The sequence below is a fragment of the Lissotriton vulgaris genome, chromosome 8 (assembly GCF_964263255.1).
Source record: "Lissotriton vulgaris chromosome 8, aLisVul1.2, whole genome shotgun sequence".
In the NCBI taxonomy this organism is placed as follows: Eukaryota; Metazoa; Chordata; class Amphibia; order Caudata; family Salamandridae; genus Lissotriton; species Lissotriton vulgaris.
Window position 1 is genome coordinate 685,212,989 of NC_141696.1, and position 26,949 is coordinate 685,239,937.

The 26,949-nt window shown below is 39.6% G+C and overlaps 1 protein-coding gene across 1 annotated transcript in view; it reads right to left on the bottom strand.

Moving 5' to 3' along the window:
- The window catches only part of PHEX (phosphate regulating endopeptidase X-linked), a 1,438,972-nt gene that overhangs the window by 463,899 nt on the left and 948,124 nt on the right, over nt 1-26,949 (bottom strand). The gene's annotated exons all lie outside the window — the stretch shown is intronic.

A 26,949-nucleotide genomic window follows, 5' to 3' on the forward strand; every position in this document is an offset into this window, starting at 1 on the left:
TAAAGGGTCATGCTTATTGACTGCAATCATACATTGCACTATAAAATATTTCTTAGCTATATGGTATTGCTGTTGTAATTAACAACGGCAAGGCTACGACTTTGTCATCATTTGGAGCATCAACTAATTTACAGGGGATTCAAATATGTAAAGCAAAATAATTTAAGAAGGTAAATGAAAAATGTCTGGCTTGTAGTATATGTTTTGGTGAATACAGAAAAATTAATATGTATATATATTACTTTTTTTAAAGAAAGTCATGCAAAATATTCCTCTATTAAATGAAACTTGCCCAGCCAATCGGCCTCTAATAGTAAAGAGCTGTCTGCACTTTGACGGAGCTCTAACAGAGAACTATGGTAGTGAAAAGTTAGTTGAGATGTACTGAAAAGGTTGGAATTTAGGCTACTATTATGTTTTAGAGTTTTGATATTGCCACTCTGTGGAAATACATGGGGGGCTACCAGAGAGGAAGTTTGAATCGAGTCACTGTCTCTGGGTGAGGTAGAAGCTCTACAGGGTCAATGTGGAAAATGTGGAGATAATTTGAACATGTGTTTAAACCATCTTCATTCAACCTGTACAAAGATGTGAGTAGTTGTAGATGCAGGAGTAGTAGCAATTAAAAGACAAGCTACATAAACACTTCTCTGTGTATAGATATGAGCAACCTTTGACAATATATTAAACACCTGACCTAATATTGCCCGAGTGCACTGGCATAGATTCTTCATTTAGATTCAGGGGTTGTGCGTTCAAGAGTTTCCATCAATTAGCATGGTGAACCAAATTTGTTTCTCGGCAGGTGCCCACGTGGGCCTATATTTCTACTTTGCCTACCCCCAACTAGATTGCCCCTACTAGGTGACTGGAGATGGCTTCCTACTAACATTGTTGTCCTTTTTACAGGTTTGAGGAGTTGGCCGTTGCTGGACTGCACTTGGGTGAGGGGTTTAGTAGTTGGGATCTTGTTTACATGTCCTGGGGGTTGTGGATTGATCTACTAACGCTAGGGGTGGTTGGGGATATGGATGATCATTGAGTGGGCAAACTGTTTTATCTTATACCATTTGAGACACTCATAATAACATAACATTGTTGTCTTTGTATATTAGAGGAATGGGCTCTGCCTCTAAACGCCATAACATTCACCTGTTTCTGAGTTGGTGGGGAGCCCAAATACTAATATTACAGGAGACTCATCTCAAGGCGGAAGAGGCTGCCCTTCTGCAGTGCAGATGGTGGACCAACCTTATGAGGCCTCTTAATCTGTTTACTCCAAGGGGAGTTGATGAGGATATGGGCAGGGACCCCTTTTGAGCACATGCATTCCATTATTGATAGGGAAGGTCAATATGTTCTGGTCAAGGGTAGACTGCTGGGCAAGGAGGTCAAGCTGGGAAGTGTGTATGCTCCAAATCTAGATCAGGTCCTCTTTCTTCTGTCTCTGTCCACCCCCCTGTCCTCCTTGGTGGTAATTGATCTCATCCTAGCAGGTGATTTCAATTGTGTGGCTGATGTGAATCTGGATAGGTCCATGCCTCCCCGGCTGGGGGCAGGGTCATCCAGAGTTTCAGAGTGCTTTCAGCACTGTTTCAGACATTTCAGACTTATCGACAATCTATAGGGTGCATCCCTGGCTTGAACAAGAATATTCCTATTACTGCTTTCTCTATAAGTTACATACCAGGCTTGATATGTTTATTTGTTTGTCTACATTTAGCCCATACATGACTCATACTGAGCATTTAGGGCGCAGATTGTCAGATCACAGCCCGTTGCTGTTGATGTTCTGTCCCATAACAGAACGCCCAGTGACACCTACCTGGCACCATAATCCTTCAATGCTGGATTACACCTGCTTTAGAGAGTCCCTGCAGATGGCCATCTCTGAATACTTTCAGTTTAACCAGGGTACTGCCCCTAATCCCAGCATTGAGTGGGAGGCCCTCAAGTTGGTGCTGGACGTCACTGCATGGGGCAGTCTATTGGAGTTAAGAGGCAATTGAATAGGGAGCTCACCTCTCTTGAACATTGCCTACATGAATTGGGTAATCAACTGGGCGCTGATGACACTATCCGAACACAGCTCACTGAGGTTAAGAGTCAATACAGTGCTACACTAGAACGTCTTTCAAAGACTCCTTTGCTAGAGTCCATAAAGGGGGTGATTGATCGGGTAGGCTTCTGGCCTGGTTGGTCCACCCGGAGTCCGGGGAACACCCATTACTCAGATCTTATCAAACAAGGGCATGCTGCTCTATTCTCCTGAGGTATTAATGCAGCCTTCTGTGAATAATATGAAACCCTTTATTGGGCCCAGAGACAGTTTTGCCGGAGACCTTGGTTGAGTTCCTGGCACCACTGCCCCTGCTCACACTTGACCCTGCTCTTCAGGAGGACTTGGGGGGCCCTCTGACAGTACAAGATATCTGCGCTGCCATCAAGGGCATTGCCGCTTGGAAACCCCCTGGTCCAGATGTGTTACCCGCAGAATTGTATTCAACATTTGCTGCTGTCTAGGCCCCCAATTGGAGGCCTTATATGCTGAGGCGCTGTGTTTGGGCGCATTGCCTGATTCAACCAGGAACACATTTCCCCTCCCGAAGACAAAGACATTGTGTGTTCGTACATCAGAATTTCGCCCCCTGTCCATGTTACACATAGACTTTAAGATCCTCAGCAAAGTGCTGGCTCTCCTTTTGCTTCCTCACTTGCCTGGTTTTATCCATAGTGACCAGAATGGGTTTATTCCAAATAGGTCCACCTCAACTAACCTTCGTTGGTTATGTCACATCCTATACCATCAGGTTGTTGGCTCCTAATTAGATACCCTTTTCATGTCGGTGGATCTGGAAAAGGCCTTTGATTCAGTGTGGTGGGACTTTCTCTACACAGTTATGATTAAGATGGGGCTGGGAGATGGTTGGATAAAATGGGTTCACCTAGTATGCACTAATCCTATGGCGAGGGTCACGACTGGTGGTGTTGTGTCTGACCAATACGAAGTTCAGCGGGGCACTAGGCAGGGGTGCTCTCTGTCTCCCCTCCTCTTTACCCTTGCCATTGAGCCACTGGCGGAGCTCTTCTGTCAGAAAGGTGAGGGTCACAGTGTGGTAAGAGAGGGCAGGGAGCTTAATATATCTCTATAAGCTGATGGCCTGTTGTTGTATTTGATGGCTGATCAACAGGGGGTTCAGAACGAGCTGGTTCAACTGGGTGGATTGCTGTACTTGCCAGACTCAGGGTCAATAAAATCGAAACGCACTTGTTTCCCATGAAAGCGAGGGCAGTGTAGCCACATAGTATGCCCATGGGCTCGCTCATTTGGTCACCATTGAACTTTTGATATTTGGGAATTCAAGTGTTTCATGCTTTAGATGACTTACGGACGGCAATCTGGGGCTGTCGATTTAATCCCTTAGATCCAGTGTTCAATTCAGGCACAACTTGAAATTGCCAGTAATGGCTCGATTCTCTTTATCCAAGATGATTATGCTGCTTAGGTTGTTATTTTTTTTGTTAACCTCCCTGTCAGGATATCGTACTCCTGGTTTAACCACTTGGATACTCTACTCCGAGAATTGATGTGGGATGGAGGGGGCAACAGTCTCTCTAGCAATACTATGGACTTGGTGACGGAGGAGATGGAGGCCTGGGTGCCCCTGCTTTTCAATTATATTATTTGGCAACCCAACTTCAGTGGATAGCCCAATGATTGGATGATGAGGGTCGCAAGGAACTAGGACCCATTGGGTGAGCTTGCAATTAGGAAACTCTGTTAGCAAAGCTCCTTGATCCGAAAGTGGTTATTCCTCAATCTGGAGTGTTGTTGAAAGTGCTGTTACAGTGTTGACAGAGATGCCTGCAGAGGACATCTGGGACTCCTTTATATGCCCTGGCTTGCCGTTGGTTAGACTGCCCAAGGTGACCCTCCCTCTTCCTTTATAGGACAACAGTTATCTGACTGAATGGCGGCGGGCCTGATCATGTATGATTCTTACCAGCTTGGGGCACTTATCCAACAGGACAACAGTTATCTGACTGGATGGCGGCGGGCCTGATCACGATGGGTGATTGTTACCAGCTAGGGGCAGTTATACTGCTAGATGACTTGACACAATGTGAGTTACCCCCTGGCCAGTTCTTCACCTATCTTGCTTTAGTACAGATGTTTGGGGACCTCTGGCCTGAATCATGCTGTTCTTCAGGTGCTGGTTTTGCTGGGCTCTGTGGTCCACTTGGTGAAATGGCTCTATAGAGTGCAACTAGAGATGACCATGACACCACTGGTGAGGACACGGGAGAAGTGGGGGGCACTGCTGGGCAGATATCTCCTGGACCCAGAGTGGGGTACAATTGTGGCGAGCCCCAGGCACATTTTCAGATAAACTAGGTTCAAGTCTGTTCAATTTAATTATACACATATAAACTACTTGACCTCCCATAAATTCCAGGTCATGTACGAAGGAGACCATAGGGCTTGCCCTAGGTGCATGGCGCTGGGGGTGGATTATGGGCATATGACGTGGAGCTGTGAGATGTGGACCCTGGCACCCATGGGGACCGTGCATGGAGTTCCCCGATGTAGGATGCACGAACCTAGAGTGAGGAGCAGTGGTTGTTCCATCCACCGGGAGGTGCTTCTGACCCATTGACCACTCTGAATATTTGCTTGATTGTTCAGACAGATGGGTTGCCTTGAGGACTTCCCTCCCGTCGACGCCGCATACTGGAATATATACCTCCTGAGAGCACGGGGATGTAAGAATTTAGGTGGTTCACTGCATGTTTCCCTAGCATTCTGACCCTCAGGACTCTGTTTGTTTTTGCTTTACCTTAGGTCATATTGTTTATACTTTTTTTTGCAATATGGCATTGCTGGATTTAGTCATACAGTTCCTGTTAGGAAGCACATATACAGAGCTGTACATATTAACTGTTAGGAGAACGGATACAAATATTAGTTGCCTAACCGGATATCCAGAAGTATGGGATACATATAGAAAACTTGGGGCCGAGTAATATTGAAAAAATTTTATTTGATTGATGTGTGAACCTCGTATGATTAATATTTCCTCAGGCAAAGTATTGCGTCTCTATGCATCATATATTATCCTCTAGAATGGTACAACGGTAGATTATGAGCCGGTCATTTAAATATGTGCACAGTGTGCAAAAGTCTACTGTTATGTACATTAATGTATAATTATTATCAAATGTCAATAAAAACATATATTTTTTTTTTAAAAATCATCAGTGGACGACTTTATTCTTGTTTAAGAAATGTGTGACTGATGCTGGGATTTCATTAAAAAGATGAAAATTCAACACCTCTACTGCACGAAATAAAGAAACAATAATCAAATTAAGAAAGCACACAAAGGTACGTTGTATGTGCCTTTCGAAGAGATTCGTCATACTTTGAAGGTAACTGCTCATATTTGGGAAGTGGAAAGAGGAAAGGAAATAATATCGGGTAGTTACAGCCATGACAGAAAATAATCATCATGTACAGAAAGAAGAAACTGCAAGTAAGGCTTAAAACATTAGTATACGCCGTAGGTATGTAGGTAGTTCCCTCTTTACTACAAATGTGTCACGTGAAACTGAACTAGCATAATAAAGCATAAGATTGAGAGAGAAAAAAAACAGTTCCTGTGCTTTCTCCTTGATCATGAAATCTCGGCAGAGCGTGGAGAGTGTGCCGAGGTCGTGCAGATGACAGACTGGAGCTGAGGGTTAAAAACAATTTCTTTTCACTTCACCCATGCCACGCTGCCAGCCCGCCCAGTGCTCAAGATATTAATGCAAGTGGCATCTCTCCACGACTGACTGCACAGAACAAGCAGTCAGATAACAAGGCCGAATCTGACAGCGAGAGAGTCGGCTCCGCTGACGAGATAAACGCAGACAGAGCGGGTCTGTAGGGTTCAGCTTGAAAGGGAACTCCAGCACAATATCATTGTTTATCAAGGCAAAGAGCTCGACCTTTAAAAGCGTGTGGTCCGCTTAATTGTAACAGCAGAGAGTACCTTTTACAGCAGATGGGTAATTGCTTTTCAGAAGAGGGCATGAATTGCGTGAAAGATAAGAGGGCAGAGTTTTCGCCGGCTTAATTTCTGGAAGTACTCATTAACCTGATTTACTTCTTTCTATAAGTTCGCTTGAAGTAGTATATTCATCTTTAAAATGCATCCCCTATTAATCAGAACATCACAATTGTAGTGCACGGCTAAAGGCTCATATTATCAGAGACCTTTTGAGGAATGGGCAAAGTGGGCTTTGACCCAGGGCCCCAACCTTTCAGGGGGCAGCCTGATGGACTCAGTTTTGTTCTGCAGAGTCTTGCCCTTATCACCTTGAATAATTCTTAAACAGAGTCTTTCCCTTAATTTATTTTTAATGTGGGTGATGTGTGAGAGTCTATTACAGACATTTTGCAGAGAAATGTTGTATTTATGTTTCAAGTAACATCCATAAAAAAGTTTCTTTTAGAGCAAATCAGGACCTTACATATGAGAAATGAGAGTGTGTGACAGAGATTATATGCAGTTAATGTCTTGTTACAATATTGAAATCACTCACCACTATCCATGAATATTACATGTAAACACATTTAAGATTTGGTCCAGTGCTCCTGTGCATTCTCAGTGACCTGGCCAAGGAGGGCATGAAAAAGCTCAAACTGGATCATAAATTCAAATCTGGTCTGAACAGGGGCGCCCAAAATGCATTTGGCCCAGGGCCCCCAAAATCCTTAAGATGTCCCTGCATATTATACTTTCTGTTGTTTCATTTATGAAGCAACTGAAAAAGCTAAAGGGCATGTTTACTAGAAAATAATGCAGCGCGGCGTCGCAAGCTGAGCTGCGTCATTAGGAAAGTGCAGCTACTATTCCCTGTGCTTTCTTCTGCGCTGGTGCACAATTGTGTAAGGGTGCCTGCATTGCAGGGATGATTGTTTATGTGCAGGAAGGGACACCTCCCTGCATAATATCAATTATTGATGACATTTTCCTCCTATGTGTGCTGCAGAATAATGCAGCACATAGAGAAAGAGCAAAAAATGAGAAGAAATTAAGCTATTTCTCCACGTTGCACCACTATTGCGCTCTCCCTGGGGAAGCATCGACATCTGATGCATTCCCAGGTTTACGAAACCTTGTAAATCTGGGAATGTGTCAGATTCCATGGGTGTTAAGTGGGAACACCCACAGAAAAAAACATGGAACGCCCCTTTCACGCAGAGTAACACATGAAAGGGGGCCATATTTACAAGGCCATGAAAAGCCAAGCAGGGTGGCTTCAAGTGATCTTGTAAATATGGGCAGACACAATGCACCTCCGGAGCATCATAAAAGTGATGCTTTGGTGGCGTTAATGTGTTGCAGGGTCAGTGTAAATATGCCCCTAAACTTCCCATTGAATCTAGGAAAAAAGATGTAACTAATAGGTACAAGATAAAACCCATCAAGAGTACCAACTGTAGCTAGAATATCCTCTTTTCATTCTGCAGAAAACAAAAAATTAAATCCCTTCCATGTTTCTTCTTTGCACTATACTGTATTGCACAACCATTTAAGATATATATATATATATATGAACAATTGATTCCACTCCTTTCGTTTCCGGCCGGTTGCGAGAAGAAACAGTTATGGACACCAAAATTTCGTGGAATGCCAGGTCTTTATTTTCCAACAGCTATGACTCGTTTCGGTTAACAAAGTAAAGTATATATATATGTATCCAATTGAAGATTGCTCCCGGTTGAGGCGCCACACACAGGCATGTTTTTAACCTTTTTATTTGGCAGGTAAGTGGGGCAACAACATCACCCTTCCGGCATCGATTCTGGTCAAACGTGTTGGCTGCTATGAATTCAAAAATAGAATATTTATTCCATGAAAAAAAGTTTTTAAAATGGATTAATAATTAAGCATTTATGCTGGTATTGATGAAATCAGAATGACATATATGCGAAAAGTGTTTTTTCTATGTCTATATGGGGATACACTGCACTAGCACTTTAAAAGAGAAATGAAAAATCAATGAGATGTCATGTGATCAAGGGAGGCATCTCCCGAAACGCGTCATGGGGGCATTGGCAAAAATAAAGTAATGCACTGAAGAAAATTTGGGTCCACGCTGGTCTTTTCAAGTTTATTGGAGCAGTAAGGCGAGATGGGAACTATATATATATATATATATATATATATATATATATATATATATATATATATATATATATATATATATATATATATATATATATATATATATATATATATATATATATAAGTGGGGCAACAACATCACCCTTCCGGCATCGATTCTGGCCAAACGTGTTTCAGGCTTGGTTAGCCCTTGTTCACTGGTATCTCAGTGAGGGAAAGGCGGCATCAGGCTTCCACCGCACTCGCAGTGTTTGAATTTATGTCCCGCCTACAGTAGGCATATCTGCATACTGCATTCTGGTCTTAGTAGTTCTTAGTCCATAGTGGGAAGCCGCCTGACCCCCAAATAGTTTTACACACCACAGTGGGTCGCTGGAGCAAGGCAAGGCTGGGACCCCACTTTAGTTTCTCCTAGCCAAACTGGTCACGCTGTTCCCTCACGCACCATTATTCATCGGCGTTTCAGGAGCTGCATGTCAGCAGCGGGGCACCTTGCGGTCCGAGCAGGCCGCTATACATCCAAATGAAGATTGAACCCAGTTGAGGCGCAGCACACAAGCGTGTTTTTAACCTTTTTATTTGGCAGGTAAGTGGGGCTACAACATCACCCTTCCAGTATCGATTGTGGGCAAACGTATTTCAGGCTTGGTTAGCCCTTGTTCACTGGAATCTCAGCGAGGGAAAGGCGGCATCAGGCTTCCACCGCACTCGCAGTGTTTGAATTTATGTCCCGCCTACAGTGGGTGTATCTGCATACTGCATTCTGGTCTTAGTAGTTTTCTTTTGTTAGAGACTTAGTAGTTCTTAGTCCATAGTGGGAAGCCGCCTGACCCCCAAATAGATTTACACACCACAGTGGGTCACTGGAGCAGGCAAGGCTGGGACACCACTTTAGTTTCTCCTAGCCAAACTGGTCACACTGTTCCCTTACGCACCATGATTCATCGGCAATTCAGGAGCTGCATGTCAGCAGCGGGGCACCTCTCGGTCTGAGCAGGCCTCTATACATCCAAAGGAAGATTGCTCCCAGATGAACTACACATTCCAGCATGCATCGCACTAAGCAACGCCCACTGGGGGTAGGTACTATACAAAAACAGCATGCAAGAGCACTCTGAGAGACTTGTTAATCAGCTGCCTAGGAAGAAGAGGTTAATTACCTCGAAACGCGTCGGCACAGATATTTTAACAAACCCGGATGATACTGCTGGTTGCCACATTAATGGACCGCAAGGTTTTTAGCAGCTGTCGGGTGCGTTCAGAAAAGTTTGGCAATTGTTTTTATATATATATATATATATATATATATATATATATATATATATATATATATATTACCTACTGGCGGTCGCCAGTAGGTAGTTATAGTTAGGATAATTTTCAATGTTAAATCTCAACATTCTATTTTGAATAACTTTGGCGCCGGTTGTCGAATCTGCCTGAAATTTTCAGGAAAATGGTCTCATGGCGGTCCGGTCCTTCCCAGAAAGTTTGGGGGGGATTCGTCAAGCGGGGGCCGAGATAAAAGGGGGGTCCCAAAACGCGTTTTCCCCATGTTAATTTCCATAGGGCGGTCGATTTCACTTTTAGCCCGAACGGCTGAATGGATTTCCACCAAACTTGGCAAAATTGTAGGGACTGGTAGCCCGATGTGCCTTTGCTATGTCTCAAGATATGTGCTCCAGTGGATTTTGAGTAATTTAGGTTCAAAAAAATATATATATCTATAGGCGCTCTCCCGTGCGCGCACCCGTGAGCGCTCCCGGCGCGACACGCGACTTGCGCGCAGAAAGCTGATTGGCTCTCAGTTGTCTGTAAACATTCTAAACAGTCCGGAGCGGCCGCCATCTTGTCTATCGGTAAAATCTAGTCATAAGAGGTGGCAAAAACAAAGGGTGGAATTGACCATAAGGGGGCAGGGTAGACCCCCCCTGACCCCCTAGGTTTGATATGGGGGTCATTAAAGGGCCCCGCGGGGCCTCAAAATTTTTTTTTTTTTTTTCGATTTTCGCGGGGGAAGCGCCTGGTGCGCGCACGGGGGAGCGTATCGGGGAGGGTACTATGGAAAAATAATCACTTTAAAAATTGTATGTTTATGAATTGTTTTTTTTTTTATTTGTTTATTTTATGTAAGTACCTACATGTAGGTACTAATGAAGAGACTTAAATTTAATGTTCACCATCTTCTTTGTAGACATCTTGCATGTTGTTATTGTATTTTTTGTGGTATAAGGAATTCATAATATAGTCTGTCTGGAAAGGAGAAACAGATCTTTTAAGCACTCCCTGAGAATTTCTAGGGGATCATGAGTAGTCTGTCCTGTTCACTTATGAAAATGAGGTGTAAAATATTCATATGAGATATTATAGTGGGAGAAAGGTAGTAACTATGAGTAAACTTACTATGTAACAGAAAAATAGTTGAACAGTATACTATAAGTCTCACTTTATATTTTAAACATTTTTGGTAATACTTCATGAATTACATATAAAAAAGAATATTGTCTGAAACAATTGAAATTATTAAAGATAAATTTATTCCTCTGATTCTTTTTCATAATTTAATAAAATTTCTAACATAATATTGTCCGGAATTTCCTCATAATTATATGTACATGATTCAATTTCTTCCAAACATTCTATAAACTGTTCATCCAAAGAGTCATCCATGAAATCAACTTCTTTTTTTTCATCTTCTGGTTTTTCCACCTTTACTTTGATAGAAGTATCATTTGCCTGATTTTCTCCTTCCATTTTCTTTCTGAAAATTGCATATAAATTAACTATATTAGTAGAGCTAGTATACCAGAGAAGCCTAACTCAATCCATAACTATTACAGAGAAGTCTATGTCTATCTCTAACTATTAAAGAGGGATAGAATATTTTTTAAGAAATAAACTTAACGTGTACAATATACTTCCATAATTAGAAGTTACCTTAGAGAAATTAGTTGAAGTTGACAGTGAAATTTGTTTTCAAGTGTACTTCAGGAAGCAGTAGTCAAAATGGCTGTGTTTCCCTCTCTTCTTTTATATATATTGTTGTACTTAACCAATCAAACGACAGGAAAAAATCGTAGAAAATGAGAGATACTTTTTAATTGGTTGTAAATTCTAACATTACAAGTGTGTTTTTGTCATGTAATTTACCTCAGGATATTTAGACAGGCCTGTAGCCTAAATGTCTCAATGGAATTTCACCAAATTTGGGCAAATGGTAGGGACTGCTATGTAGTAGGGCGTATTCTATATTTGATGAAAGTGTCTCCATTGGGTTTTCCGTAAATTATTTTCCCACCTTTTTTTATTTTGCGCTTACTAGCGTAACGGGAGTCATCCATTTTGTGTTTCGGAACAATCGAGACACAAGATGGAGGGTAAACAATGTTCGGAATGGATAGAAGGGGGAACTGTAGAGAGTTCTTGACCCTCTAGGTTTTCTGAGGGGGGCTTAGGAGGCTCATAAACGTAAAAAAATAATTTTTCGCGGGGGAAGCGCCTGGTGCGCGCACTTTTAAGCGTACTCGTACGCGTACTTTGGTGAAAAATAGTGAAAAAAGAAATTATAACGTCTTTCATAGATACAAGTTTGCATTGATTATATGGTAAGTGTGTTTACAAAATCTTTTTTGTTATCACCTTTTGTTTTATTTTCACTATTTTTCTGTCACCCTACCGCACCTCTATTTCCTTACTTTGCTTCCCTCACTTATTCTTTTGTTCCATGTTCACTTCCGACCACATTCAATTTCTTTCAGTACTTCTGCCTATGCACACTCCTTCACTTACCTTTTTTACTGGTTCACTTAGTCCCTTTGTGACAGTCCTACTTTTACTCTCTCTCTTATTTGTCTCTATTACTCCCCATGTCTTACCCTTATTCACTTACATGTACCCTCTTTCACCCCTCTTTACTTATATACACTGATATTTACTTTCCCTCAATCACTACTATTCTTTTCCTCTGATTCCGTCACTACCTGTCATTCCCATACTTAACTGTCCTTCTTTTTACTTTCAACATCCATTTACAATCTCCCTTAACCTCTGCTTTAGTCTTCTTCCTATTTCTTCTTTCTTTTGCTCCCTTATTCATTTTTCTTTTCTCAGTTACTTCCTTTTACACTTTTTATCTGTCTTACTATCTATTACTTAGTCCCTCCTTCATTTTTTTTTTCTTTTTTTTGTGAGTGCGCTGACGGTACGCGCACCCGTGCGCGCACCGAAAGCGAAATATAAAAAAAATATTGTAAATTAAAAATATTATCTCAATATACATTTAGTGTTCATTTTTACAAAAACATACTTTAGCAATTCACTAAAAAACACATAGGTATGAGTATGAATAAAAAGTAAGGAATTAGCATTTAAAAAACCTATGAAATTCACTGAAAAAACCATAGGTTTCACACCAGTTATAGTTAGGAATTAGCATTTAAAAAACCTATGAAATTCACTGAAAAAACCATAGGTTTCACACCAGTTATAGTTAGGAATTAGCATTTAAAAAACCTATTAAATTCACTGAAAAAACCATAGGTTTCACACCAGTTATAGTTAGCTGGAAATTTTACTGATATAAAACCATTGAAATTCCCACGTTATAGTTAGTCGGACTCACTATAACTTGCGCGTGCAATGCACTGCTGATGACATCACATATTACATCACTCATGACATGGTCAGTGACATCAGTCATGACATCACTGATGACACCATCCTTGTGACACAGTGACAGACCTTCTTTCACTATAATGTAACCCTTGAAACACATATTCAAAAATAGAAACTAATATTTTCCAAAAAGTGGATATACCTATATCAGTTACAACAAGCAATTCTGTACTTCCACCATCTATATGCACATCCAGTCATTCACCAACAGTTCTATATAGTCACTCATACATATACTCACTTATCATATGAAGTGATACACCTATACATCCTGTTACACACCGACAGTCATCCAAAAGTTACTCACACACATACTCACACGTGCAAATAAACTATTGAACATCCATTTATTTGAATATAGAGTTATACACACACTTCCACCTTACTTGTATTGAAAATTACACATATTTATTCACTTAAACAATCACTTATAGAAACACATACTTATTTAAACAGGAACTCTTACAATCTCTTACTCTCACATATACTCACTTATATACATCAATATTCACATATACTAGATTAAAACATATGTAGTTACTGATAAAGACACTAGTGAGACAGTCATTCACTCACTAACAAACACATATACACACTCATCCATCCATACAGTCCTGCACATATGCTGTCTTCAAAACACATACAAACAGCGAGTCAGTCACTCATGCATCTATGTGCTAAGTAATACCCCCACCAAACCATATAGACACTCATACTGATACTAAGAGAAACATCTAATAACCCATATACATACGCATGTAGCTACTTACCAACACATGTAGCCACTTATACACAAAGTGAAACACTAATAAATGAATTTAAATATTTAAACATAACTCACTAATATTTATTTTTCAGAAAGACACACATTCACTGGATGGTGTCATAAGTGATGTCACTGACCATGTCATGAGTGATGTAATATGTGATGTCATCAGCAGTGCATTGCACGCGCAAGTTATAGTGAGTCCGACTAACTATAACGTGGGAATTTCAATGGTTTTATATCAGTAAAATTTCCAGCTAACTATAACTGGTGTGAAACCTATGGTTTTTTCAGTGAATATATATATATATATCAACGCCCAAACGCACCAAACTTGAATCACTCAAGGACGGGTGCTGTATTGCGGCGATGCATTCCGCTATTAGTTTAGCTCAAAATGTCCTCGTATTGCAGGAAAGATAAGCACTCATGGGTGGCGTTATCAGGGATCTTTATTTTTGGAACAAACGCGTTTCAGCGGTCTGCCTTCCTCAGTGTTACAGACATACCGCAGGCAGCCATCTTTTAATCAGACCAGTACAGGGGTAAACATCAACAATGGACACAACAGCAGAGAGCCTCAAAATGTGCGCCATCTTGTAATATGTGATATATACATGTTATCACATTCTTACCAATGCTAATACATTACAAAGTAAACGTTAACACAATTACTCTTATAATTCCTTCACATTGGTAACTTGCATTACGAACAATTTAATCAATTGTATTGAACTAGTTGATTGTTGGCATTCCTCAATACTATTGCCATATTCTAAATTTCTCCCAATGTACTAAAATGCTTAATGCCATCACTGTGCACTCATATCATATATTTATAATTGTGTGTAACGCCTTATTGCTTGAAATCTAGCCGTGGATCGGCAAATGTCCATTGCATAGTGGCATACCCTCATTGTACCAATTACTTGACATGGTGCAGGTGACCATCAACAGGGAACAATTTCAATAGCTAGACAATGAGCGCCATCTTGTATTTTGCGACATCATCACACTCTTTAACAGCACAATTGCATTATATAAAGCCTGATATCACAATATTGAATATAGATAGTTCACATTAAATTAAAAAATTTAAATCGTATTAGGAATTCATTATCTAATTTTAAATAGCACACCCAAATAATGATGTTATGTGTTGTAATGCCATTCGTGAACTTACTCAGCTTCTTATCTGCTTCGATCATAATGTGCGTATCAGCCCAATAGATGTCTCACATACTATGGATTTGCATCTAGCCGTGAATTGGCAAATCCCTATTGTGACGATCTATCTGCTTGTGAGATTTCATTTCAGCTACAGGGAAATGAACATATATTAACTAAATGTTCAAAATAGTAATTTAGACACCCAAATGTGATGCCAATTCTTCACTACTGTTTAAACCTCTGGGAAATTTTGTCTGCAAATTGATTATGTAGCGTGACTCTAATCTACCTAGTCTTCTTAATCTATGTCCACCTCTTATATTGTCTGTCACTCAGTCCAGGCCATAATATTGTAACATATTTCTGTTAATGGAATGTTTTTCAGAATAATGCCTTGCTACTGGGAATGATGCATCGATTTTGGCTATCGCCATTAGATGTTCCAAAACCCTGATTTTCAGGGGGTGGATAGTACTACCAATGTAGCATGAGCCACATGACAAAAGGCAGAGTAAGGAGTGCTACAGGTCAAAAATGTGGTTATGGGTCTTTTCAAGTTAATATCAGGAATTGTGTAGGTCAGAATCCTTTTGCTGTTAGCGCAGGCTTTGCACTTTCCACACAGAAAGAATCCTCGCATTTCCTTTAGGGTTCCCACCACTGGGGATTGTTTGTCTGTCTGACTACATGCTGCGCAGCACTTTGCCACTGCTGTCCTGACTAGACCATGACCGCATGGTTACTGGAATACTTTCTGTGAAATTTACTTTCTACTTGCGGCGAGGCTTGGAGCTGTACACACTGCTTCACATACCGCTGAACAGCGATAAACTATCTTGAACTAAATATTTACCACGCTGCAATTTACTTTTATTAGATTATCGCCGTATGGTTGATTACACATCTGTGTCTGAACTCTCCATGTGGAAAAATCTTCTCTATGTACCGGTATTAGTTTCTGCTCACCGCGTCTAAGCTTCATTCAACATACCGCTTATCAACAGGTGTGGCCAGAAACCTCCCTTCTTTTAAATAAAAGCCAGCAGCAATACAGTGAAGCCCACAAACTTGTTTTTAAAGTCAAGAAGTCAACTAACATACCAAATAGAAGCGGTTCCACCTTGAAATTAGACCGTGGCAGCCCTCAAGCAATCATAGTCGGGCAGTGCTAGGAAGTCAGATTGCAATTTTCTCTATACAGATCCCAATTGACTTCAGTCCTGAAGATGGTTTCCGTAATTAATTCATAGGAAACCGAAACGTCGACATTTCATCTTATCCCTGTCTTGTTTTATTCAGTGTGATTTGGGATAGGGGTTTTTTAGGTTCTGTTGAGTCACGTATTAATTTACTTATGTGTGTACCCACAGTCCTAATTTTCTGTTTGTTCACTTATCTGTATATGAAGTGATTTCTTTAAAAATTCTTTTGGATAAAATTAAATTTTTCTAATACACCTTGTGTTGTTTTTTGTATGTTGTGTCTTGTTGAAACAAATTGTTTAAATTGAAATTCCGTAGTTTTTGATTGATTCTTAACAAGGATCACTAACCGATCCTTCCTAAAATTAGTCTAAATAATCAAGTACGCATGAAATAAATTCCCTTGAAGGCATCTTCACCCATTCATCTACTACATAGCAGTCACTACCATTTACCCAAATTTGATGGAATTCCATTGAGACATTTATGCTGTAGGCCTGACTAAATATCCTGAGGTAAATTACGACAAAAACACATATGAAGTGTTAGAATTGACAACCAATTAAAATGTTACTTTCATTTTCTACTATTATTTCATGACATTTGATTGGTTATGTACCTGAATATATATAAAGAAAGAGAGAGAAACACAGCCATTTTGACTACTACTTCCTGAAGTACATTTCAAGAGCATTTTCACTGACAACTTAAACTTCTTTTTGAAAGGTAAGAAGTTATTTTAAAAATTTGAAAGAAGAACTATGTTATGCTAATTTGGGAAAACGTTTTCAGATAGTTATATACTGTCCCTCTGTAAGAGTTAGAGATTGAGATAGGCTTCTCTGTTATAATTATGGATTGAGTTAGGCTTCTCTGGTATAATTATGAATTTACTTAGTCTTCATCACAGGCACTTTTTAATAGTTCTACTTCCTGCCTGAATCCATACAGTGCCCAAAGATAACTTCACTGTTAAAAACTCACAAGTACCTGTCTGAACTTAAACCCAACAGTGCCCTATCTCTACTGATATATTTATTTTTTATGCAATTTACAGCAAGAAAATGGAAGCACAACAGAAAGAAAATAATATTTCCTTTCAAATTAAGATTGAAAACAATCCTAAGGAAGAAAATGAAGAAATTGACTTTTTGGATGACACATTAGACCAAGAATGTATTAAATGTGTTGAAGAATGTGAATCATGGAATGAAAAGGAGGACATTCCAGGTGAATTAATGTTACAAATTCTTTTAGATTTTGAAAAATCAGAACAATAAATTTAAATTTTAAAAGAAGAAATTGTTTGAGACATTATTCTTTTTTATATGAAAATTATGTAATAGTACCCAAAAAGATATAATATAAAGTGAGACTTAAAATATACTGTGCAACTTTTTTGTGTTACATAGTAAGTTTGCTCATAGTTACTTCCTTTCTCCAATTATATTATCTCCAATGTGTATTTATCATCTCTTTATCATCTCCTGCCTCCATATTGTTTCTGCTTTCCTGACAGACTATGGTATGAATTCCATATACCACAATACCTTCTGAAACAACATGCAAGATATCTACAAATTTGTCGGTTTTATATTAATTTTTAGACTCTGCATAGGTACCTTCATGTTGCTACTTAAATAAAAAAAAACAAAAAAAAAACAACAAAAAGAACAATCAATAAACATACAATATTTGAAAAGTCTATCATTCTTTTTTCCCCATATTACGCTCCCCGGACCGCTTCCCGGTGTGCGTACCGGGCGCTCCCCCCGCTAAAAATACGAAAAAAAAGATGTTTTATTTTTCCCCCGCGGGGCCCTTTTAAAGCCCCCACATCAAACCTAGGGGGTCAGGGAGGATCTACTCTGCCCCCTTATGGTCATTTCCCCCTTTGTTTTGGCCACCTCTTGTGTCTCGATCTTACCGAGACACAAGATGGCGGCCGCATCGGACTGTTTAGAATGTTTACAGACACCGGGGAGCCAATCATCTTTCTGCTCGCAAGTCGCGTACCGCGTCCGGAGCGCTCCCCGGTGCGCGTACCGGGGCGCGCTTACCGATATATATATTTTTTTAACCTAAATTACTCAAAATCCACTATTGCACATATCTTGAGACCTAGCAAAGGCACATCGGGCTACCAGTCCCTACAATTTTGCCAAGTTCCATAAAAATCCATTCAGCCGTTCCAGCTAAAAGTGAGTCCAACCGCCCTATGGAAAACTCAATGTTAAAAACACATTTTGGGACCCCCCTTTTTTCTTGGCCCCCACTTCACAAAACCCCCCCAAACTTTCAGGGACACTCAGAAACAAAATGTGCCATTTTCCTGAAAATTTCAACCAATTCCGTCCATCAACGCCAAAGTTATTCAACATAGAATTTTCAGAAATCCCTATTCAAAAAAATCCTAACTATATATACCTACAGGCGACCGCCAGTAGGTAATATATATATATATATATATATATATATATATATATATATATATATATATATATATATATATCGTACTCGTTGGGGTGTCCAAAGAATTGAGCCACACTCGAAAACACAGACACTTCTCTCCCCATTAAGAAGCCTTCATTGGTGAAGTTGAAACGCACTCCGTCTTATCAGCAAAAATGTCACCTGACGCGTTTCGAGGTTAACTCTTCATCAGAGGCAGTCACGGTTAAAGGAACATGAGGCTGCAGCATCCTAATTAGCCCATCGTGCACCCTGATGGGTTGCTCAGAATGAGGCAACACGTTGCATTATGGATGATGCAGTCTGTCTTTACTTCCCTTGGATGGTTGTCCTTTTGCAAATTCTATCAAAAGCTCGCATTGAGCCCCGGAGTGTCTTTCAACCTCAAACAAGTCTGTGGTTCAACATCGAGCCTCGTAACATCCGGCTCCGTCGCCCCATGCTTCTTGGGTGGTGCTAGCTCGACGGCAGGGCCGCTGCCCAAAACATCGTGCTCGTTGGGGTGTCCAAAGAATTGAGCCACACTCGAAAACACAGACGCTTCTCTCCCCATTAAGAAGCCTTTATTGGTGAAGTTGAAATGCACTCCGTCTTATCAGCAAAACCGTCACCTGACGCTTTTCGAGGTTAACTCTTCATCAGAGGCAGTCTCGGTTAAAGGAACATGAGGCTGCAGCATCCTAATTAGCCCATCGTGCACCCTGATTGGGTCGCTCAGAATGAGGCAACACGTTGCATTATGGATGATGCAGTCTGTCTTCACTTCCCTTGGATGGTTGTCCTTTTGCAAATTCTATCAAAAGCTCACATTAAGCCCCGCAGTGTCTTTCAACCTCAATCCAAGTCTGTGGTTCAACAAAAGCATCGTAACATCGGGCTCCGTCGCCCCATGCTTCTTAGGTGATGCTAGCTCGACGGCAGGACCGCCGCCTAAAACATCGTGCTCGTTGGGATGACCAAAGAATTGAGCCGCACTCGAAAACACATGGTGAAGTTGAAACGCACTCCGTCTTATCAGCAAAACCGTCACCTGACGCGTTTCGAGGTTAACTCTTCATCAGAGGAAGTCACAGTTAAAGGAACATGAGGCTGCAGCATCCTAATTAGCCCATCGTGCACCTTGATTGGGTCGCTCAGAATTAGGCAAAACGTTGCATTATGGATGATGCAGTCTGTCTTTACTTCCCTTGGATGGTTGTCCTTTTGCAAATACTATCAAAAGCTCGCATTGAGCCCCGAAGTGTCTTTCAACCTCAATCCAAGTCTGTGGTTCAACATCGAGCCTCGTAACATCGGGCTCCGTCGCCCCATGCTTCTTGGATGGTGCTAGCTCAACAGCAGGACCGCCGCCCAAAACATTGTGCTCGTTGGGGTGTCCACTCCAAAGAATTGAGCCACACTCGAAAACACAGACGCTTCTCTACCCATTAAGAAGCCTTTACTGGTGAAGTTGAAACGCACTCCGTCTTTTCAGCAAAACCGTCACCTGACGCGTTTCGAGGTTAACTCTTCATCAGAGGCAGTCACGGTTAAAGGAACATGAGGCTGCAGCATCCTAATTAGCCCATCGTGCACCCTGATTGGGTCGCTCAGAATGAGGCAACACGTTGCATTATGGATGATGCAGTCTGTCTTTACTTCCCAAGGATGGTTGTCCTTTTGCAAATTCTATCAAAAGCTCGCATTGAGCCCCGGAGTGTCTTTCAACCTCAATCCAAGTCTGTGGTTCAACATCAAGCCTCGGAAAATCGGGCTCCATCGTCCCATGCTTCTTGGGTGGTGCTAGCTCGACGGCAGGACCGCCGCCCAAAACATCGTGCTCGTTGGGGTGTCCAAAGAATTGAGCCGCACTCGAAAATATATAGTATATATATATATATATATATATATATATATATATTTTTTCATAAAAGGACTTTGGGTCAGACCTCTTCATCCATTGGTCAATTGTTATCCATCCACCACAGACTACAGTATGGGTCAATAGGTTAACCCAGGTCAGCCATTGGTTCTCAGAGAGTGTAAGTGAAGATCATTCTGCCTGGCTACATGTGCACATCTGCTTAAAAAGAATCGCACTTCCGTCTAAGGACTTTACTTTGCAATATTTACTCTTTAATTGTTCATCACTTTTTAATCTTTTTAGCCAACCTTATATGGTTACACTATCTCTTCAAATTGCAATAATTTAAGGCCAATGGTAACTTTCCTTTTTACAGCTTCTTTTAATGTTTTGGCTCATGCTTGCAATAATATTTTTTTTAATGTCATAATCTCACCATCATTCCTGACCAATTGCCTTTGCAAACGCTTGTTGTTAATTGAGGACAGTTTCTCATTTACCTATCAGTCGAGGAAAGCTTTGATTAGTTTGAATGAATAACATACAGAACTGGGGATTTTTGAATATACATTAAGAAAGGTTCTTAATTATATTACAGCCATACATTGTTATAATGTTTTGTATGTATATCTTCGGAGGTCATCTCATACAGTCTATTCCTAGTTATTTCTACCCTATTCCCGAGTTGCAACATTGAGACAAGAAAAGTTTAATTTTTTATACGATTTCTAATCAATTCATTTTCATATAAAAGTTAAAATATTCTCTTCAATATACAAAATTCATGCAATGTTTAAAAGTGGAGACTTTATGCAAACAAGCAAGAATCAATCTATAGCACATTTAGATTGGTCCTGAATGATTTTCAGAAGGTTATGGTAGTCAGACTCTAAATTTTACATAGGGATCACAATATAATCCATGATTATGAAGCAGCGTATAGAACCATAGTGAACTTGGTGAAACCATGGCTTCTTCTGATGCACTGCATATTGATACACATTGCCCTGAGAAAAGGCATGCTTTTCTTAGTCTTCCACACATTCAGAACAGCATTTGATAAGATGGACTAAGACCTTTCAATATTGCCTCTGGTCACCTATAATATCAAAAACAAGTTAATGCAATTTGCCTGTTAAATGAAAATTAAAAAACCCTTGTCATATATAGATCTAGTGAGAAATCCAGAAAACGAAAAGATATAATCCAAAATTTCTTTTAGGCTTACTGGAACCATGAAGGGTAATGTTGTGTCATGTGTTTTGTATGTATTGATTGCAAGGGGTGGAAGTAACTTGCAGAATACGCTGTAGCTTAATTGCATAAAATTACAGTAAAATTACATGGATTACACAAGGAGCTATTTTTTGGGCAAACGCACCATTCTGTCTAAAATAGACCCAAGGATACATTTTGCACTAAGAAAATAATGCTAAATACAACAGAACAGAAACAGCAGCAGCCAGCAGCTACTCTGACTGTTTTCCTGTTCTCCTTGGAAGGCATCTTTGCATGAAACTGCCAAAATAATATATGAACTGCCATAATCTTGTAATTTTTGGTAATTTGGCATCACAAGATTAACGTGAAATTACCAAAATTACTTCATCATTATGGCATAATTAAAATTTCAAATTGATTCTACTCGTGCCCATCATATTGTGCACCATTCCAAAAATCTTTTAGGACCTAAAGACTTCATAGGTGTCATTGATTTATTAGTGTTGATTATTTCTCTATATTATTATTAGAATTGCATGAGTATATGTTTTGTGGTTTCAATAGAGTACCTTGAGTTTCAATAGTATACTTTCAGTTTTGTACTCATATGCAGTTTACTGTTTTAATAGTAGTAAAGAGAGAATGTATATGGAAAATGGGAAAGTAATATAACAGCAAATTCAGTCCTCTCAGGGGAAAAGAACCTTATCAACTACTTAGGAAGTATTATTATTAAGGATGCAGATTGAGAGCATCCTAGCTTTTAAAGATATGGGGGCATATTAGTAAGAACCTCGTTAAAATTATCGCTGTTTTAGTGGCATGAAACTGTTGCTAAAATGGTGATAATGGGCTTGCTAATATGCGCTATAGAATTCCAATAGAAGTCCAGGTTAAGTGTGCAGGACATCTAACCTGGGTTTCTATTGGAATTCTATAACGCATATTAGCAAGCTCATTATCGCCGTTTTAGCCGCAGTTTCTGCCGCTAAAACTGTGATAATTTTAACGAGGTTCTTGCTAATATGCCCAATGGACTGTTCTTAGAGGCACCTGAGGGCTGTTTGCACTCAGCACACAAGTATGCAACTAATGCTGTGTGCTCCTCATGATGGCTAATCTTGTCAATACCATCATTTGCCAGGGGTAAATATAAATGCCATTTATTTAATGTATTATGTTGTCTGTGTTAATAATATTGACTATTTTCTCATTTATAATCGCTACAAGTATTTTAATATCTGCTATACTACTCTTACATATGCTATGCATTAGATTTGCATCAAACAAAGATTCATAAAATAATGCGTACAATTTCTTGTGTGTGCTCTATTAGGGGAAAGTGGAAAGAGAACTTGGCTTTATGTCCATTTTGCTCCTTTATATCAAGTAAGCAGCATGTGAATTAAAAGGTAGATAATGGGTGAATATCAAATGGGATCTCTTTAATTCCATCCACAACAATTCCGTGTGACCTACTTACCTGTGCCAAAATACCACCAGCAAACATGAGACAGATTTAATGTTATCCTCAAATTAAAGATATATCTATCATCTGTTCCTTTTAAAAATCTTGGGCCAGATGTACCTAGGCTTTTGCAACTCGCAAAGGCCGAAATTCGCAGAATTTCAGCCTTTGCGACTCGCAAACGGCCTTTTTGCATTTTTTAGTATGTATGAAAAAATCGCAATTTAAGGAATCGCAATAATTTGCGATTCCTCATTTTGCCATAGCATTTAAATGATATGTAAGAAACATTTTGAAATTGCGATTTTGTGTTTAGAAATCGCAAATTACCACCAACTTGTAGTTGGTGGTAATTTGCGATTTCTTTTAAAAATGCCCTATTTGGCATTTGTGGGGGTGGCATGTGACACATATACATGCCCATAGGGCATGTATGTGTGCCACATGCACACACATGTAGATTTCAGGGGTGCAGCAGGGTGTCTTTGAGACACCCCTGCACCCTTGAAATAATTCTCAAATTGCGATTAGCAAATTGCGAATTCGCAATTTGAGAATTATTGCACTATCATTCCTATGGGCCTCCCGGCCCATAGGAATGCATTGAAAATTATTCTTTATTTGCGAATTCGCAAATAAAGAATAATAAGGAATCGCTAAAAAAATAGCGATTTTGTACATACATACCGTTTTGCGAATTCTAAATAGCGATTTGCAAAAAATCGCTATTTAGGATTCGCAAAACGGAATCTTGATACATCTGGCCCCTTGTCTTTTGCTTATTCTTGGCCACACTGCAATGGGGAAACTTCAAAATCTGCCATTGCTACTTTTGTATAAAAAAGTATTCCTTTCTGTGTTCTTCAATGCTAATATAACAAAATATATTCAAAGTACAGTGAATCAATATTCTTCATTTAATATTATATTATTGGCATCATTATAAAAATTAATACAATCCTTAGTGCAATTAAAAACATGTATAATAACACATCATTAAAAACAATCAAAAAATCAAGCAAGGAATTTTATCAGTATTATGTGGTCTTGTTTACATTAATTCTTTCAATAATTGTAGACATTCAATCTGATGAGTCTCATTCAATTATCATCACAATACTTTATATATAGAAAAACAATTCATTAAAAACAGATTAACTGTGTCCTTATGTCGATGCGTTTTGGTGTGTCTTGTCGGTTTGAAAACACCTTCCTCGGGACTCAATATATTAAAAACAAATAATGTTATTTGTGGAAACCAATATATCCTGATTGGCGAATCAGCACATAGTGTATGGCCTCAAAGGAGAATAAATTAAGATGGACTTCCTTTTGCCTCTATCCATATGAGGCAAGAGAAGAAAATCTATATATCAAAGATCTTGATTTGATCCCACATAAATTGAAAGAGATGTTGGGGGGTTTGCCTTTCACCCCTTTATTAAAAATCTATATTCTTTGTAATATCTCACACTCGTGGGCAGTGTTGGACTAATTAAATCTGGGAGCCCGTTTAGTATCCCACTTTTCTTTTTCATCTACCACTCTATACACTTTGGGCAGATGGACAGTCCTTGTAAGACCTTCAGTACAGAAGAAGAAATGCATTTCCTCTTTTGCCATCCTTCATACTCAGCATGGAGGGAATATTGATTAAGAATGCTACTATTGGAACATAGAATTCATAACTCAAAAATGCTCTCAATTTTTCAAAACCCTTGAAGAATTATATAATTCATTACTGCAACAAATCGCTCTGGTTGGTCTGGAAAAAGTTGATTTAAATGTGATGTTATATAAATAAAATCAAATACAACTAGTTTTGCAGGACTGCTGTATGACGCATTAAACAATAGGTTCAGTATGACTGTTTGGTTCATTTTCATTGCTGAAGATTGAGTTATGATTATTATGTTTTTACTCATCTAGGCATTCCCCTTTTAGCTGATGCACGTTAATCATTTAAAAGTACAAATTGAGCTTAATGTAGAATGAATAATTGTGTTGAGTCACTTTTCTTTGTGGTGTGAACATCTATTTTTTAATATAAAATACGCCCTAGGGGTCTTATTTACCAGACCAGTGTGCCACCGGGACTTCACTTTTCTTTATGTTTCGACAGCGGACAGTGTGCAGACCCATAGCTATGAAGCCACAGAAAGCCCCCCTGTGTGGCTTCGCATGGCGTCATAAATGTGGTGTAGGGCAACACAGCGCAAAACGTTGTTTTGCCTCACACTGCCTTTGGGAGGCATGTCATTGACAGTGCCCGTGGCTTTTGACACATTCCCAGATTGACAATATAGTGTGCATCTGGGAATACGTCAAAACCCCACACTCCCCAGGGGTGGCGTAACCGTTGTTTTTGTGAAGGAAGGTATCCCTTCCTCCACAAAAAAAACCTGATTTCAACGCAGGCACCATTGTGCCATGGTGCAAGGGTGCTTGCATTAGTGCTTTGCACCCATTTGTGCGCCAGGACAGGAATGCAGCATATATCATTGATACAGTGCATTGCTGCCCTTTCCTTTTGACACAGGGCAGTGCATGAAAGTGATGTGCCACACTGCCCTGCATCAAATTAAGCCCAAGGTGTGAAGAGTTAGAGAGGAGACTTTGCATCAGGCGACAAACATAGACAAGGCAACCAGTGCAGAATTGGATCATTTCTTTTTGTTGAAGGCTAACAGGAAGGCATGCATAGCTGCTATCAAACGACTATAACATAGCAGGCCTTCCAATTATGTTTAACATAAAGCCTTATTGTTCAGACAGGTATACTGTATGAACCACCTCTGAAACTCATATTCAACTTTCCTCTTATCCCTAAGACTTGCTCAGTCAACAAAGGAGCTAGGATGGGATTGTTATAACATTATACAGCAAATAAGTAGGAGTATTTTTTGGTCACATTTTTTGTAAATTATGCACCTACTATTCTGTTTTACTGGATTGCAGTAACAATTCCTACGTGTTCACTAGGATAGGGTTTAAAAATACATCTTATAAATAAATGTACCCATTGTTTCCTATTGTTCTTGAGTGTACTCTTCCCTAATGAATGAGGGTTTGGGATCCACTACCTATACCAGTGATTTCTCTCAGGATTTACTGTTACCTGAAACACATATCACTCAAATATTGTTCAGTGGGGTGTAGGGTTGTTGCAGTCCAACCGGTCTTCTGTCTTGGGATTGCAAATTGAATAAGTCCTAGTGCCAGGGGTCTAGAAAGCAAAGCCGAATTTAGGACCCTGTTCTAGAGGGATTTCCTACAAAACGTTTAATTTTCAGAAGGGGAAGGGATATGTACCTAGTTAATACAAAGGCCATTTTAGGGTAACACTGAAACTAATGCCTTTAATCTATTTTGTATATGTGTATGTTTGATATAACCATATGGATCAATTGGAAAAGATGTAAAAAGTGAAGCAGGCTAGCCTATTCTGCACCACATCTTCAGTAAGCACTGCATTCCAAAACTCCCAATTTCACAGGTGACCAATATAATCTACACAGTATAGTTTGCTATATCTGTCTCATTTTTAAATCTGGTGCAATTTTCTGTAAAGTATGTTCATGTCTTTTCTAAGACCACCTCAACAACCTTCTGACTTCCGCCCAATCTATTTTTATCAAGCAACCATACCAATTTCGGTTTCTACTTCAACTGTTTGTAAATTGATTACTGGTAGTGTCTATCTAATTTAAGTGGCTTATCATTGGTGTTCACATCAAGAGTTTCCACAATCCACAGTATTCACATCTATTCAAACTAAAAACTATTTTCTTTTCTAGCTTGATCAATTATGTCAACAGAAGGCGACACTTACTAAATCCTCTGCTGCTCCTTTGTTTTCTTTCCTTAATTCAATGTAGTACTATAGATATTCACAACGTACTATGTTACATGAAGGAGAGAGAGTCTGAGCAAAAACCTCCTCGATTTGGAGGCAA